Source organism: Hemiscyllium ocellatum, chromosome 22 (genome assembly GCF_020745735.1).
Source record: "Hemiscyllium ocellatum isolate sHemOce1 chromosome 22, sHemOce1.pat.X.cur, whole genome shotgun sequence".
Classification (NCBI taxonomy): domain Eukaryota; kingdom Metazoa; phylum Chordata; class Chondrichthyes; order Orectolobiformes; family Hemiscylliidae; genus Hemiscyllium; species Hemiscyllium ocellatum.
Genome location: NC_083422.1, coordinates 11,978,223 through 11,993,874, shown reverse-complemented (window position 1 = coordinate 11,993,874; position 15,652 = coordinate 11,978,223).

Here is a 15,652-nt window from a genome sequence, read left to right as displayed (position 1 = left end):
ACTGGGATCACGTTAGACTGGTTGATTTTGGAGTTATTAAAGACTTGGCTGAGGTTTTCAGCAGAAGAGCTGAGACAGGAATAAAGGTGGAAATAAATGGTCATAGACAGGGTAGGGATGGGTATATGAGAGTTAATCTTGGGGTCATATGACAGAATAAAGTTTGTCAACAGCCCAGTTCAACTTCAGATCGTTGTCTAGAAAGAGGAATGCATTTATGCCCAAGGAAATGGAATTAATTATGAGGTCCTTAGGCAACGGTATGGTTCTTCCCAATATTTATTTTAAGGAACTGTTTGGTCATCTAGAGTGCTGGATAAACAGCCTGATAATTTAGAGTGTGCAGACGGGTAATGTGAGATAACACTGAATATCATCAGTTTGCATGTGGAATGGACATGTCAGATGATGTCACCAAGGAATTACCTGTAGATGGGAAATAACAGGGATTCAAGGAGTATATACGTGTATTCTATGCTTGTGAAAAAAACAAAAATGAGATGCTTTTTTTATTTTAAACATTATTTATCAATATCAAGTACTATCAGATCAGTTGTAACAGATTCAATCATAAAATTATGATAAAGTGCCTCAACTCCAAGTTGCAAAGACTGTCATCCAAAAAATATAATTAGTTTCTTGCTAAACCTTCCACCTACAAACATTCCACCTGAAATGAAAATGATTTTTCTATTTTCCAAATATTGTTCGAAAGTTGAAAAAGTAGTTATTATGATAGAGTTATTAAGTTAAGATCTATTTGAAGTTGATGTTATCCAGCATTGAGCTATTCACAAAAGGCAATGTGTATCAAGTGAAATCCATGAATTATTATACACATTTTCTAAGATTACAATCAAACTATTTATAAGATAAACATCTGTTAGCATTTTCTTCTTGTTTATTTTAGTCAAATCACTTAATTGATCACCAGGATACAATAAGGAGATGAGTCTGGGTGGGATGATCTTTGGAGGGTCGGTGTGGACTTGTTGGGCTGAATAGCCTGTTTCCACACTGTAAGGATTCTATGATTCTTCAGGAATTAAAAGGTCACAAAATGAAAATTAATTAGGTTTAACTCTTTTTCTGTCATCAACTTCATTCTATTCTAACTTAGAATTTACTGTCAAAAGACCAAATCAAATAGGAATTGAAGAATGCATATGTAACATTATTGTTGTATTACTATTAGATAGTTATCAAATAAGAATCTGTATCATGACAATACCTATCCATGAAAAGCTTTAAAAAACTTCATGCAAGTAACACAATATGGAGGCTTTTCATTCATTAATTAGCTCACATTATGAGTCAACATGATCTGTTTTGGAAAGAACATAAATTTTGGAAGACTAAAACGTTGCTGTCATTATGGATGGTCAAAATAATCCTTAAGGTTAGCCATACATTGAAGATTGCACATTCTGATGCCCCCTCAGCTTAGGTTCAGTTTCAGTTGATACCAACAAAATACTGTGCAGAATTCCAAACAAAAAAAGTAATTAAGAATTCATGCGGACCTTTGAAAGAGACATTGCAATATAATGAATAAGTGCAATTCAAAATCTTCTCATTCACGTGACATTTTGCAATATTAATACACGTAGCTTTTGGTGTATCATTATTAATTTGTTCTATTCAAAAATAAAACTTAACCACATACTTAGTTTAATTCATCTTTACAAATGAAAACATAAACAAATGGAGCCAAAAATTATAATTATGGGAATTATGTAATGTGCGCCACCTCCTACAAGTTAATTTACTGTATTTTCATTAATTTAACAGCTATCCAACAATAGCATGTAGATTAAAGCTATCTCACCTTGTTTTCAGTGTTAACAATTTATAACAAAATATCGGGTCTGTTAAACAATTCTAATTTATCTGAAAACTTGAATTCCACTTTATCAGCAAACTTGATTTTGCTTCAAAACAAAATGGGGATGAAGCATTTCTGACAACTAAGAATCATTATCACAAAGGTTTTATTAAAAAGGATGCTGCCTTTAATAATGTGATCACTTTACAGACAGCTATTAATCAGGTTTTCATGCAGTTATAAACAACACTTTACTAGAATTTCTTATGAGACAAAAGACCCTGAATTTTAACAATAGCCCTTTGATACCTTTGTCAAAATCAGAAAACACAATATTTCAGAATTTTGTAACTCTTCATCCCATCCTGACAGCATTATATGCTTCAACTTTAGGTAGTCATTAAAGTAATGCCCTTTATTAAGTTCAAAACCATGCTATGCAAAACTAGAAATTAAACACACAATGAAAAATCCCATGATCAACACTGAAAAAATGCCAGGTTACTAAATAAAAATGTCAACGTTGGTCAAAGAACACTTGCACACACTAATGACAAAATGTAAACTCTAATCAATTCTTCATCATTTATCATCCTTTAGGCAGATTACACAAGATAATTAAAAGAGTATTGAGGACATCCATCAAGATGGTTACATCTACCATTTCAATTTGTTAATCTTAAAAGCAAATTCTATTTATTTTTTGCTTCAGGTTTTCTGAATTCAGAAAACACAATATTTTAGAGGTTTGTGACTCATCATCCCATCACGGAGACAAGATCAAAATGATGAAAAAATGCAACAAGTATTGCAATAAATTGCAACATCTGAAGTATTGCATTGCTCCCCTACTCTTTTTCTTAAGCAATTAGACTTCATTGTCATTCCAAGCCAATGATTTATATCTACTAGTAAATATATTTTTGACCTATGCAACAGAATAACCCATTGTCTAACTGTAAAGAACAGATTAAAAGCAGAAGTTTCACTATTAATGCTGCATTGTATTATGCCTGCACCACTATTCTGCAGTAGGTCTTAAATTACAGTTGGTTGGTGGCACCAGGCTACTTACAGGTAATATAAGATTGCGTTTCTGAAATACGAGTACAAGAATGCATTACTTTGTTTTCCTCATCTCCATGATGAGCACTTGTTTAAGACAGGTGAACATCAGGGACCACTTTAAAAGATAACCTTCCTCAAACAGCAGGCATCCTCTGCTGTAGAAATTCAGTAGTTGCCAGGGTGATTATTTTATACTGTGATACAATACCATAATAAAATATCATGTAAACAGCAATCTTTTTCAAATTGCCTGTCACCCCTTAAACACCACTGTTTATGTAATTTAAATTTAAATACAAAAAATGTACAACACACTTCACTCTGGATTAACTGTATGTTAAAAAAATGGCTGTGCTTTTTTTGCGTTACTTTAACATTGAAATAGTTCAACATGATAATTACTAAACATTCCTTTGACATGTAGGGATTTTAATAGGAATTCATACTGATCGAGTTTGAACCAAGATTATACAGCTGAATAAATGATTCCAAAAAAAAACACAAAGCTCTTCATGGTTGGGTGCAAGTGATCTCACACAAAGTAATGAAACACTGTTGTGGATAGTATTGCATGTTATACTTTGCAAGACTCAGTTACATTGCCCTTCTGCTGTCTTAATGTTTAAATTAATTGCAGTGACAATTCAATATCATCTGAACAAAATGTCCTTAGTGGATGAAGCAATAATATGTATCATATGGAACTATGACTTCAAGATAATTAATTTTAGTAGACTCATAACACATATAGAATGCTCTGAAGGTTGAAAGCTGCACATATATTATCAAAGTTTTTTTAATGAACTGTAATTTTTTTTCATTCAAGGCATTATAAATACCTTTTATAGTTGAGTTTACAACCACTAACCTAAGCTGAGCCAACATTATTAGAAAATAGAACTTAATAGACACTTTGCTACTGAAAATACGCTGACACAAAAACATTTTTTTCCACTTCACTTGTTTAACTTTTGAATTATACCAGTGAAACAAAATCATTTCTTTTTACCTATTACTTCTCAGAATCCATCTTCATACATCTGAAAATTTTTCATTCCCATAGCAATGATAATACTTACTGAACTAAAACCTCGAACTTCAACACATTCTTTGTTCACAGATAGCCGGTCCAACAGATAAGAAATTAGTATTTGATATCATGATATCCAGAGCTTTCTTTGTTGGCATTTTCCCAAAAATAACTACAAAACATCCGTTTGCTGAGGAGTCACATTCAATATTTTTCAATGATCAAGCAGCCAGCTATTTATCTGAGCAAATTTTCTTCTGTCCTCTGTATGCTGCTCCATTTTACAATCCAGGTCCTCAGTGAACCTATGACAATTAGTTTCCCAGACTTCACAGCAAATGCTGAAGACAGCTAAGAGGTTTTAAGCGGACCCTGGCAAGTCCTTCATATAAATTAACACCAGGTGTCAGAACTCTGTGAACACTCTTTTATTCAGTGGATGATTACTGGGTTGTCCAGTGCTCTTTCACTCTGAATGCTTTACAGTCTCTCACACAATCCACCTCTATTCTTTCCCACCATGTATGTAACCTCATAATCTAGTGACTAGAATTGGTTGACAATTTTAGCTGACACCAAGCAGTAATCTGATTAAAGTCTCTGAACACACAAGGTAAATCCAGGTAAACCTTCAACAACATAAATGTAATTATACTGTGAGTGCAATATAATGTTTGAATTAATGCCTTTTATACTTTACATTACTTCAACAAAAACATTTAGTACCTTTGAGGAAAGCAAAGGGAATTTATTATTCCAATGCAATTTGAAATATAATTAACAAATTAAATTGATAGCCAAATAAGGATTTATTATTTCATGCAAAACATAAGCATGGTTCAAGCAGATTTGCAGAAGAAGAAGAAAATACACCAATACATTTTGATCTTACTCCTTTTGCATAAATGCATATATGCATTGGTGATTAATGATTGACAAGAGAGGTTTGATAGAAACTGATTATGGTTGTGACTGGGAATAGTATGCAGTATGGACAACAAAATGTCCATCTGTTCACAGTGAGGGATTAAATTGTATCATATTCAGCATCTGTACTGACAAAGTCAAAATTGGTAACTGGCATTAAAATACACACATTATTTTGGAGACAATGTCCCAATAAAAACCGTACTGATAGGTTCTTCTTCGAAGTTTAAGAAAAATATATTGAAAAGCATGATAATTAACGTATCTTAAATAAGTATGCATGCATTTAAAACACAAGCCTTCAATTTCAACAAACATGTGGTTATAGACGCATAGAATAGTAGTTCGTACACTTTCAAGTACACACCTTATATTTGTACTGGAAATAACGATGGAATATTGATCAGCCAAGATTCTATTTGAAACTGTATAAGCTTATTTAAAAATGGAAGTGATCTAACCCGGGATCAATAACCTTGATAGTAATCTAAGAGAAACTTCTGTGTGGGGAAAGTAGAATCGCATGAGGGATACCTGGGAACCAACCAAGCAAGTCAGGATTCTGCAAACTCAACTCCATTGAATCAATAAATTTAGACTTTCTCCAAGCTATGTATTGGGCTTGATTTACACCTGCAATGTGATTTGTTAAACAGAAGTCAGTAAAATAGCAGATAAAAAAATTAATTTAGGGCCACTTAGGATGAGTGACAGAGGAAGAGCAGTCACGAGGTTTAACAATGTCATGTTGGGGGTTGGATAGGATTCAGAGAGAAAAAGAATGCATGTGCATTTAACCAATAATGGCAGAGAAATATGGATTGCTCTCCAAGGACGTATGGATATGGGTAGTTGAGGTCAGCAGCAGCAACATAGTGCCCAGATCTTTGGTAAAAGATAGACAACAAGTTAGTCAAGTTAGGAAAATATGAACTTATTGAATTGAACTATATTCTATGTTTTAATCTCCTGGAACACTCACAGTGTCGGGGACCCAGGTTCGACTCCACTCCTGGGTGGCTATCTGCTTGGAGTTTGCACATTCTCCCTGTGTCTGCATAGGTTTCCTTTGTGTGCTCCGGTTTCCTCCCACAATCAAAGATGTGCAGGTGAGATGGATTGGTCATGCTAAATTGTCCTGCAGTGTCCAGGGTTGTCCAAATTAGGAGGATTGGCCACAGTAAATGCAAGTTACAGGAATGAGATAGGATGCTCTTCAGAAGATCAGTGCAGATTTGATGGGCAGAATCGCCACTTCCTACACAGTAGGGATTTTTTTTAAGCACATGGTGGCACAGTGGTCAGCTCACAGGGCCAAAGGCTCAGATTTGATTCTAGCCTGGGGTGACCCTGTGTGAGGTTGGCACATTCTTCCCACATCTGCATGGGTTTCTGCTAGATGTTCTCATTTTCTCCCACAATCCAAAGATATTCTTAGATGAGGTGGCCTGGCCATGGTAAATGTGGGGTTCAGGAGACAGTCTTGGTGGGGGGGAGGGGGGGGGGGCGAGTTCTGAGTGGGATGGTCTTCAGAGGGTCAGTGCAGATACAATAGACTGAATGGCCTTTTTGTGCATTGTAGGGATTCTATGATTCCAAAATGTTCTCGTGTTGTCCTCTGTTCTGCAGGTTTACTTGAAAGTTCAACATTTCTATTCAGCATTTTCTCTACAAGAGCCACATTGGTAATTGGAAGCACAGCTCGTGTTAGTGCTTCTGCAGATTGTTGCTCTACAACCAACACTTTCATCTGATGCTTTTTTAATCCCTTTGGATGTGCTACAGCATTTGTACATCCCCGAATTGAAATGCTGTCACTTTTGTTGCACCATTTCAAATGTGTGAATTCTTCTGTGGCTTGATTGTGCTGCCTGATTGCTAATAGTTGTGTTTTAAGTTCCCCAGTCTCTTTTAAGAAGTTAGACTTCTCTGAAACTTGATAATTTTTAAAACTTCAATCTCCATTTGATGCTCAGCTTTAAGCTTTCCTACGGCATTGCTCAGCCTTAGAAGTGCTTTGGATCCTTGCTCCTTTACTGAAAGAAAATTTAAACACATCTATCACTTGAATATAAGATTTGTTTTCAAATTTCAGCTAACATTTGTACAGACTAATAATCTTGTACTCCCTGCTTTGTTGGTTGTTTGCAATCAGTCTTGCTGGTTATCAGCAGAGTCATTGGAATAAACAGTCACATTCATCTGTTTATTACCTTCAACAAATGTGCGATTTTCCTCAAGAAAGGGACAGCATAAACATCATAATCATTGTCACTGAAGTAAAAAGAGTATAGCAAGGCCCAGTTTAATTCAAAATAACATCTGTAGTGCCTTTCATCTCTTGCACTCTTTCCTAGTAAAGCAAATTAAGATTTAGAATCAAAAACAGGAATTGCTGGAAAAGCTCGGCAAGTCTGGCAGCATCTGTGGATAGAAATTGGAGTTAATGCTTCGGGACCAGGGACTAGAATGTTCCATCGTGACTGGTCACCATCATTTTTGGTGTATCCAGTTCCCATGTCTTCTAGACCTTTTTCAAAGAAAAGGGAATGATCTTGTGATCCTAGGGACTGTTTCTTTAATGGCGCCTGACTCACAGCATAACGAGACAACTTCAATTTCTGATTCAGCTGATCAAGAAAGAAAATTCAAAGTTACACAAGTGCCTATGTTTGTCATTCCTAATTATAATTGCTTCTTATTAAACAGAATATCATAACCAGTTCCATTAGAGTAAAGATGACCTGAATCCATCCTTTTAATTTGATTGTGATAACTCCTAATTTCTAATGAATGATGGAGGATGGTTAGAGAAATTGAGATTTAACCACAATGTTGACGTGAAAGAAAGGATACGTCTTAAAATAGTCTCTCTTATGCAATGCTTAGCATTCAGTATTCCTTGGCTGCTTTCCCTCCACTTTCTCTCGCAATTGTGGAGAATTAGTTGTCTCCCCATTGTATCTGTTGCGAGCTAGTCAGGTTACTATTGTGGATAGTTTTCCAAGTGAATCCTAGTAGTTGAAGTCTTTAGTTATTTGCCTGCCCCAGCTGTCCACTGTTATTGGACTTCACTTGCCACTTCCCACCATTTTTTCTGGATGTGTTCACATTGTTGGAACATTGTTAGGAGCCAGAGTTATGGGGAACAAGCAGAAAACTAGTGCAAGCTGCTTACAAACTATGTAAGCAAAATGGAGCAGGGCTTTGCTGGTGCCTTCTTTAATCAAGAACCATTTGATCTGATGTCATGATGATATTGCTCCTTATGCACACGTTCAATACTACTGTCTGTGTATCAATGCAGTTAACCATTTACTGTACAGCCTTACATTCATTCAACTTTCACTGAATCACAATTATTACAGAAGGAGCCCATTCAGCCCATTGAGCCTGCACCATCTAGCTTGTTCAGCGAGATTATCTCATGTCAATTTCCCGTCTTTTCCCGATGCACCTGCACATTATTACAATCCAACACAAAACTTCCAATGTTTTTCAGTGCCTTAGTCGCAACTGCCTCCATCACATTTCCATGCAGTACATTCCATGGTCTAACAACTCGCCATGTGAAAAATTGTTTTTTTCCCTCATCACCCTTCTTATTTGACACATCACTTTAAACATTTTCACATCAAATCAGCAGCATCCAGCTTTAAATTTCCATTTCATCACTTCCCATTCATCCACCCTAATAGAATGTTACCCATGTCCTCATGCAAATCAGTAGACAACGTAACTTTCACACATTCATGTCTGTGTTTTACCACTCATGTAGGAGAAGAGAGCAAAACACAAGCCATGGGATGAAGATCAAAGGTTAACCAGCACAGATATTCCAGTTCACAGGTGCAGTGTAGGGGTACCTGGAGATAGGTGACACTATTGTGTTCTCCTCAACTGGAGATGGAGAGGCATGGATTTCACAAATAGTGACTGATTTACAAGCATCTGTGACACATGCACTAATTTCATTTCATCAGTGACTTAACCAAGAGAAGACATGGCATTACCATTGTGAAGAATGTATCTTTGCCACAACTAAATTATATCTGTTGTGTCTCCTAGGGCATTCACACATGTAACAAATGTTGTAGGCCATCCAGGAGGGGGATATCTCAAAGGAACTTGATCTTCTAGAGGGATAACTATGCACCAGAGATGACAGTGTTTTCAAATGATGATTTTACAAATGAGCAACAGCAGACACCATTTCATTGGTGGCAGGGACAGCCCCGGAACATGCACATTGGAAAAGGTTGGGCATGAATAATCTCCTTTATGTGTTGCGCAATTAGAGATGGATACTAAACCTAGGTGTCCTGAGTGAGAAATAACAGAAACTGTATCAACAACTTGCTGGGTACAAACAAATGTGCTTTGCACAGTCAACATGTAGAATCTTGGAAACGATAGAGATTTTCTATTGGATTGGTAGGGCAGGGAATTGTGAGAATGTCCACCATAGAATTTTATGGAGCTTCAAGCATTGCTCTCAAATGAATCCATGCAGGCCAATACGACAGTACAAACTTAACATCTCCTCTTCTCTCTCATTGGCAGGTACTTGATCCATGGCCTCACAATGAGTCATTGATCTAAACCAAGCTGGTTTGCAGAACTGCAGGAGTGATGTGGTATTATCCCAGGTGGTTAGTAACAAACTCCACTCAAACTGCTCCCAGCCAGTCCAAAAGATGTCACCTCTTGGTTTAACAGAAGACAGAGTGTGGTGGTGGAGAGTTGTTTTTCAGACTGGAGGCCTGTGACAAGTGGAGTGCCACAAGGATTGGTGCTGGGTCCTCTGCTTTTTGTCATTTACATAAATGATTTGAATGCGAGCATAAGAGATACAGTTAGTAAGTTTGCAAATGACACCAAAATTGGAGGTGTAGTGGACAGCGAAGAAGGTTGCCTCAGATTACAACAGGATCTTGACCAGATGGGCCAATGGGCTGAGAAGTGGCAGATGGAGTTTAATTCAGATAAATGTGAGGTGCTGCATTTTGGGAAAGCAAATCTTAGCAGAACTCATATACTTAATCGTAAGGTCCTAGCTCCTTGAAAGTGGAGTCGCAGGTAGATAGGATAGTGAAGAAGGCTTTTGGTATGCTTTCGTTTATTGGTCAGAGTATTGAGTACAGGAGGTGAGACATCATGTTGTGTCTGTACAGGACATTGGTTAGGCCACTGTTGGAATACTGTGTGCAATTCTGGTCTCCTTCTTATTGGAAAGATCTTGTGAAACTTGAAAGCGTTCAGAAAAGATTTACAAGGATGTTGCCAGGGTTGGAGCATTTGAGCTGTAGGGAGAGGCTGAACAGGCTGGGGCTGTTTTCCCTGGAGCATAGGAGGCAGAGGGGTGACCTTATAAAGGTTTACAAAATTATGAGGGGCATGGATAGGATAAATAGGTAAAGTTTTTTCCCTGAGGTTGGGGAGTCCAGAACTAGAGGGCATAGGTTTAGGGTGAGAGGCAAAAGATATAAAAGGGACCTAAGGGGCAACGTATATGGAATGAGCTGCCAAAGGAAGTGGTGGAGGCTGGTACAATTGCAATATTTAAAAGGCATCTGGATGGGTATATGAATAGGAAGGGGTTGGAGGGATATCGGCCGGGTACTGGCAGGTGGGATTAGATTGGGTTGGGATATTTGGTCGGCATGGATGGGTTGGACCAAAGGGTCTATTTCTATGCTGTACATCTCTATGAACTCTGTGACTATGACAGCTTAATCTGTCACTGCACATGTACAGGTGGATCACATTCTTTAGTGCAAGGCTCCAGGAACCACACAGCTTAGAGGTAAAGCACTTCAAAGGGCGGGCTAGAAAAAGAAGCAGCTTCCTGTCATTTCTCACATAGTCACAATTACTGCACCACAGAGGTGGCAGGAAGTGCACAAGGAAAATTTTGTTTTTCACCGTGGATTTGCAAATGCAAGTTTGAGAAAAAGTAACATTGAAACTCTGTCTCTTCACACCACAATAAATTGAGTGACTTACACCACTTCCTGATCCTGCCTATTGTTGTATCCCGAATGCCAATTCGTCATTTCATTTGTTTCATTCCGAATACCACAACCAGTGAATCTGCTTGACATATGTGAACCTTTGTAATACTGTAGTAGGTTGTCCATCTTGTCTCACATGAATATATGTGTCTGGTCTTGTAATTTATGGACCTCTTCATCCTCTGTCCCATGTCCAGCATAGTCTCCTAGTTGAAAGGTGATTGATGAGCCTCTTTGTCCTCCTTCACTGGTATCCTCTGCATGTCGCACCTGCACAGGAATTAATCCTATATCGTCACTTTCATGAGTACATATGGCTTTCCCCTTCTCTTTGTTCATTGTAAAGACTGGTGTCTTTTGTTTTATTTTTCAGGATTTTCAAAAAAAAAGTATTGAAACGATGAAGGGTCTGTTTTAAAGCGAGGGATTGCTGAAGGATTACTGGATGTTTTAAAAGTGAGTAACCTGACACTAATTGTAAGCACTGTTTACACATCTGCTGGTTCAAGCAGTCGTGGGAGAAAGTGCAGACGAGCCAGAGCCAAGGCTGTGAACAAATGACGATTTAGCTGGCAACAAGTAGATGAATGGTCTGTGGAATAGTGACCAGTCATCAATGGCAAATGCCTTCTGCCTGCTAATTACTATGTGATTTGTTCTGAGGTAACTGATAAGTTTCGGAAGATGAGCAAGTTAGGAAAAAGGCATCAGGTCCTCACCAGCTGATGGCCTGTGTCTGTTCTCTGCAGCAAAACCCACTTTAAAGCTGAAGAAAATGAACCGATTCATCTCCCAGAACTTGCTGCAAGCTGCTGACTTTAAATAAAAAGTTAAGAGACCTTATAAAAATTGAAGCAGCAACCCTGCATGTCCTGCAAACCAGTGAAAGCATCTGGAGAATGAAGACCAAACAGCAGCATTCTGGTCAGCATAAGAATCATCTGCAAACCTTAATTTCTCCGACAAGGATCATCTCAGCAGATCCTATAAACAGAGGCCAATGAATTGCTTTTCCAGTGATCCTTCTGTCCATAACATCCTTCTAAGTCTGTCTGCATGTGTGAGTGCAAGGGGAAGATCAAAAAGACGTCAGAACATTAACTAGTAAAATGTTACCACCACCACTTCTTGACATTTAGTGGTGTTGCCATCACTGAATCCCCCACTATCAACACCCTGGGTGTTATCATTGACCACAAACACAACTAGACTCACTACATAAACACAGTGGCTTTCAGAGCAGGTCAGAGGCTAGGAATATCACAACAAGTAACACACCCATTGACTCCCCAAAGCCTGTGCACCATCTGCAAGACGCACGTCAAGAGTGTGATGGAATACTCCCCACTTGCTTGGATGATTGCAGCTCCATCAACACTCAAGTAGCTTGACACTATTAAGGACAAAGCAGCACACTTGATTGGCACTGTATCCAGAAGAATCCACTCCTTCCACCATTGACAATCAGTAGCAACAGTGTGTACAAGCTACAAGATGCACTGCAGAAATTCATCAAAGATCCTCAGACAGCACCATTCAAACCCATGGCCAATTCCATCTCAAAGGATAAGGGCAGCAGATATATGGGAACACCACCACCTTCAAGTTTTCCTCCAAGCCACTCACCATCCTGACTTGGAAATATGTCACTATTCCTTCACTGTTGCTGGGTCAAAATTCTGGAATTCCCTCCCTCATGGCATTATGGGTCAACCCACAGCAGGTGGACCACTGCAGTTCAAGAAGGCAGTTCACCATCATCTTCTGAAGGGCAACTAGGGACAGGCAATAAGTGATGGCCAGCCAGCGACACCCACATCCCACAAATGAACAATAGTTCTTAATTGTCTAACTGTAGTTAGAGTGCATTTAATGATAATAAGCATTAATACTTGTGAAGAACAGAAACACCCAGTGCATGCTTTCTGTCAACTTGTGTCTAAACATAAGCAAAATTAGGCAATTCTAGTTTTGAAAATCTTTAACTTTCATGACAGCTCCCAGAACAGCAGGGAGTTGCTATTTTCCAGCACACTACCCCAGTGAGGCACAACAGTAAAGTATGTCCATGGTGCTTCCTGACCAATCAAGTTGATTTTAGATTCTCATTGGTTGTGTAAAGCTATATCGAGACAAGTATTCTCTGCCAAGCAGTTGTCAGAGGGAACTGAGAACACAGCAGCTATAAATGAACTTTTATCAGATGAGGCGATGGCAAGTTTAAATAACCATTTGACCCCCTACTCTAAATTATTACCATTTCCCTCATCAGTTTCCAAATCCCTGAGACAGCCATGCTGCTGAAGTAAAACTTGAAGTCAACTTAAAAACAATTTTAAAGTCTTACTAATGTAGTTAGGAAATTATAGGTTTGCTCACTGAGCTGGCAGGTTTGTTTCAAAATATTTTGTCACCATACTAGGTAACATCATCAGTGAGCTTCCGGTGAAGCACTGGTGCTCTGTCCCACACTCTATTTATGCGTCTTCGTCTGTTAAAGGGTAGTGATATCATTTCCAATTCTTTTTCTCAGAGGTTGGTAAGTGGGCTCCAAATCGATGTGTTTATTGATGGATTTCCAGTTTCAATGCCAGGCCTCTATGGATTCCCATGTGAGTCTCTGTTTAGCTTGTCCTAGGATGGATGTGTTGTCCCAGTCAAAGTAGTGTCCTTCTTCATCTGTATATAAGAATACTAGTGATAATGGGTCATGTCGTTTGGTGGCCAGTGGTGTTTGTGTATCATGGTGGCTGGTTTTCTGCCTGTCTGTCTGATGTAATGTTTGTTACAGTCCTTGCATGGCATTTTGTAAATGACATTCATTCTGCTGGATGTTGTTACGGGTTCCTTCAGTTCATCAGTGGCTGTTTCAGTGTGTTGGTAGGTTTGTAGGGTACCATGATGTCAATGGTCAGAGTAGTCTGGTAGTCATCTCCAAGATATCTTTGGTGTATGGTAGTGTGGCTCAAGTTTCTAGGAGTGTTGTGTCTACTTGTTTGGGTTTGTTGTTTAAGAATTGACGGACTATGTTTATTGGGTACACGTACTTCTTGAATATGCTACATAGGGTATTTTTCTTAATCTCATAGTTCTTGGGTGCTGCAGTGTGGTGTGGCCCATTTAAATAATGTCCTGATGCAGCTCCATTTGTAGGTGTTGGGATGATTGCTCCTGTAGTTGAGTATCTGGTCTGAGTGTTTTGCTTTCCTGTAGATTTAGGTCTGCAGTTCTCTATGAATTGTTTGTTCCACTGTGACATCTAGGAAAGGGAATCTGTTGTTGTTCTCCTCCTCTTTTGTGAATTTTATGGCAGTAAGGATGTTGTTGATGACGTAGTAGATTTCCTCTAATTTGTTCCATTTTGTAGTGACAAAGGTGTCATCCACATGGCGGATGCAAAGTTTGGATTGGATTGTGGGGATAGCTGTTTGTTCGAATTACTGTATTACTGCTTCTGCTAAGAAGCCTGATACTGGTGTTCCACTCTAGCTACACTACCATACATCAAAGACATCTCGGAGGTGACTACCAGACATCATGGTAGCCCATAAACCCATATACTGAAACAACTATGATGAACCTAAAAGGACCCTACAGCAAAAACCAGCAAGACGAATGTCATTTACAAAACACCATGCAAGAACTGTAACAGACACAGAATCAGATAGACAGGCAGAAAACAGGATACATGAATACCAACTAGCCACTAAAAGACATGACCCACTATCACTAGTATCCTTACATGCAGACGAACAAGGACATCACTTCTGGGACAACATGTCTATCCTAGGAAAGGCTAAACAGAGACATGCATGGGAATTCCTTGAGGTCTGATATTCAAACTAGAATTCCATCAATAAACATATCAATTTGGACACCACATACCAACCTCTGAGAAAAATAATACTCACCTTAAGACATCTAGACACATAAATAGAAAACAGAACACTAGCGCTTCACCGCAGGCTCACTGATGATGTTACCTAGCATGGTGACAAAATGTCTGAAAGCAAACCTGCCAGCTCAGTGAGCAAACCTACAACCTGAACCTCAACCTGAGCTATAAATTTTCTTAAAAATTGTAGTTGGGAAATGTTAATTTCAGTGATAAGCACCCACACATATTCAGAAATCCATAACCTTGGCATGGAGTTTACTTGCATTAATCTCAATGTGCCTTTGTTAAATCAGGAATTGGTTGCATTGGAGCCAACTTGAATGCCCATTCTATCAGTGTAATCATTTTCAATTTGCTATATTCTTGCATAGATCCGAGAAATGCAGTGTGCCTTTTAAGTTCCTCACAACACCTTTGAATAGAGTCAATGCAATGCATTTCCATCGCAGTAGACCAGATATGTGTTAATGCTATGTGACGTGGCCACAATATCAGTAGGCTAAATATAACTGAGAGATCTTTTAACTGTGAAAATGGTGCTATTAGTAAACTTCAAGATGCCTGTCTCAGTAAGAACCCAGTTTCTGTGGTTAAACAAGCTCATGTGTAGGGAGACATTCAGACCAAATCTTAATGGCAATGGTGTTTGATCTAAGAAACCACATCACACTTCACGAAACACCCAGTAGAACAAAATATTCGATGAATTGAAGTACGCATGCCATTTTTCCTCAGGAAGATGTGTACACAATATATCTCCACACCCAGAAAAATGCTTAAGATATAAACAGATTCCTGTAAAATGTGCAGGGACCTGAGAACACAGCTACTTAAAATTCAAGAGTAGTATACAATTTTGTTCCCAACTGATGACCTCCAGAATTTGCACA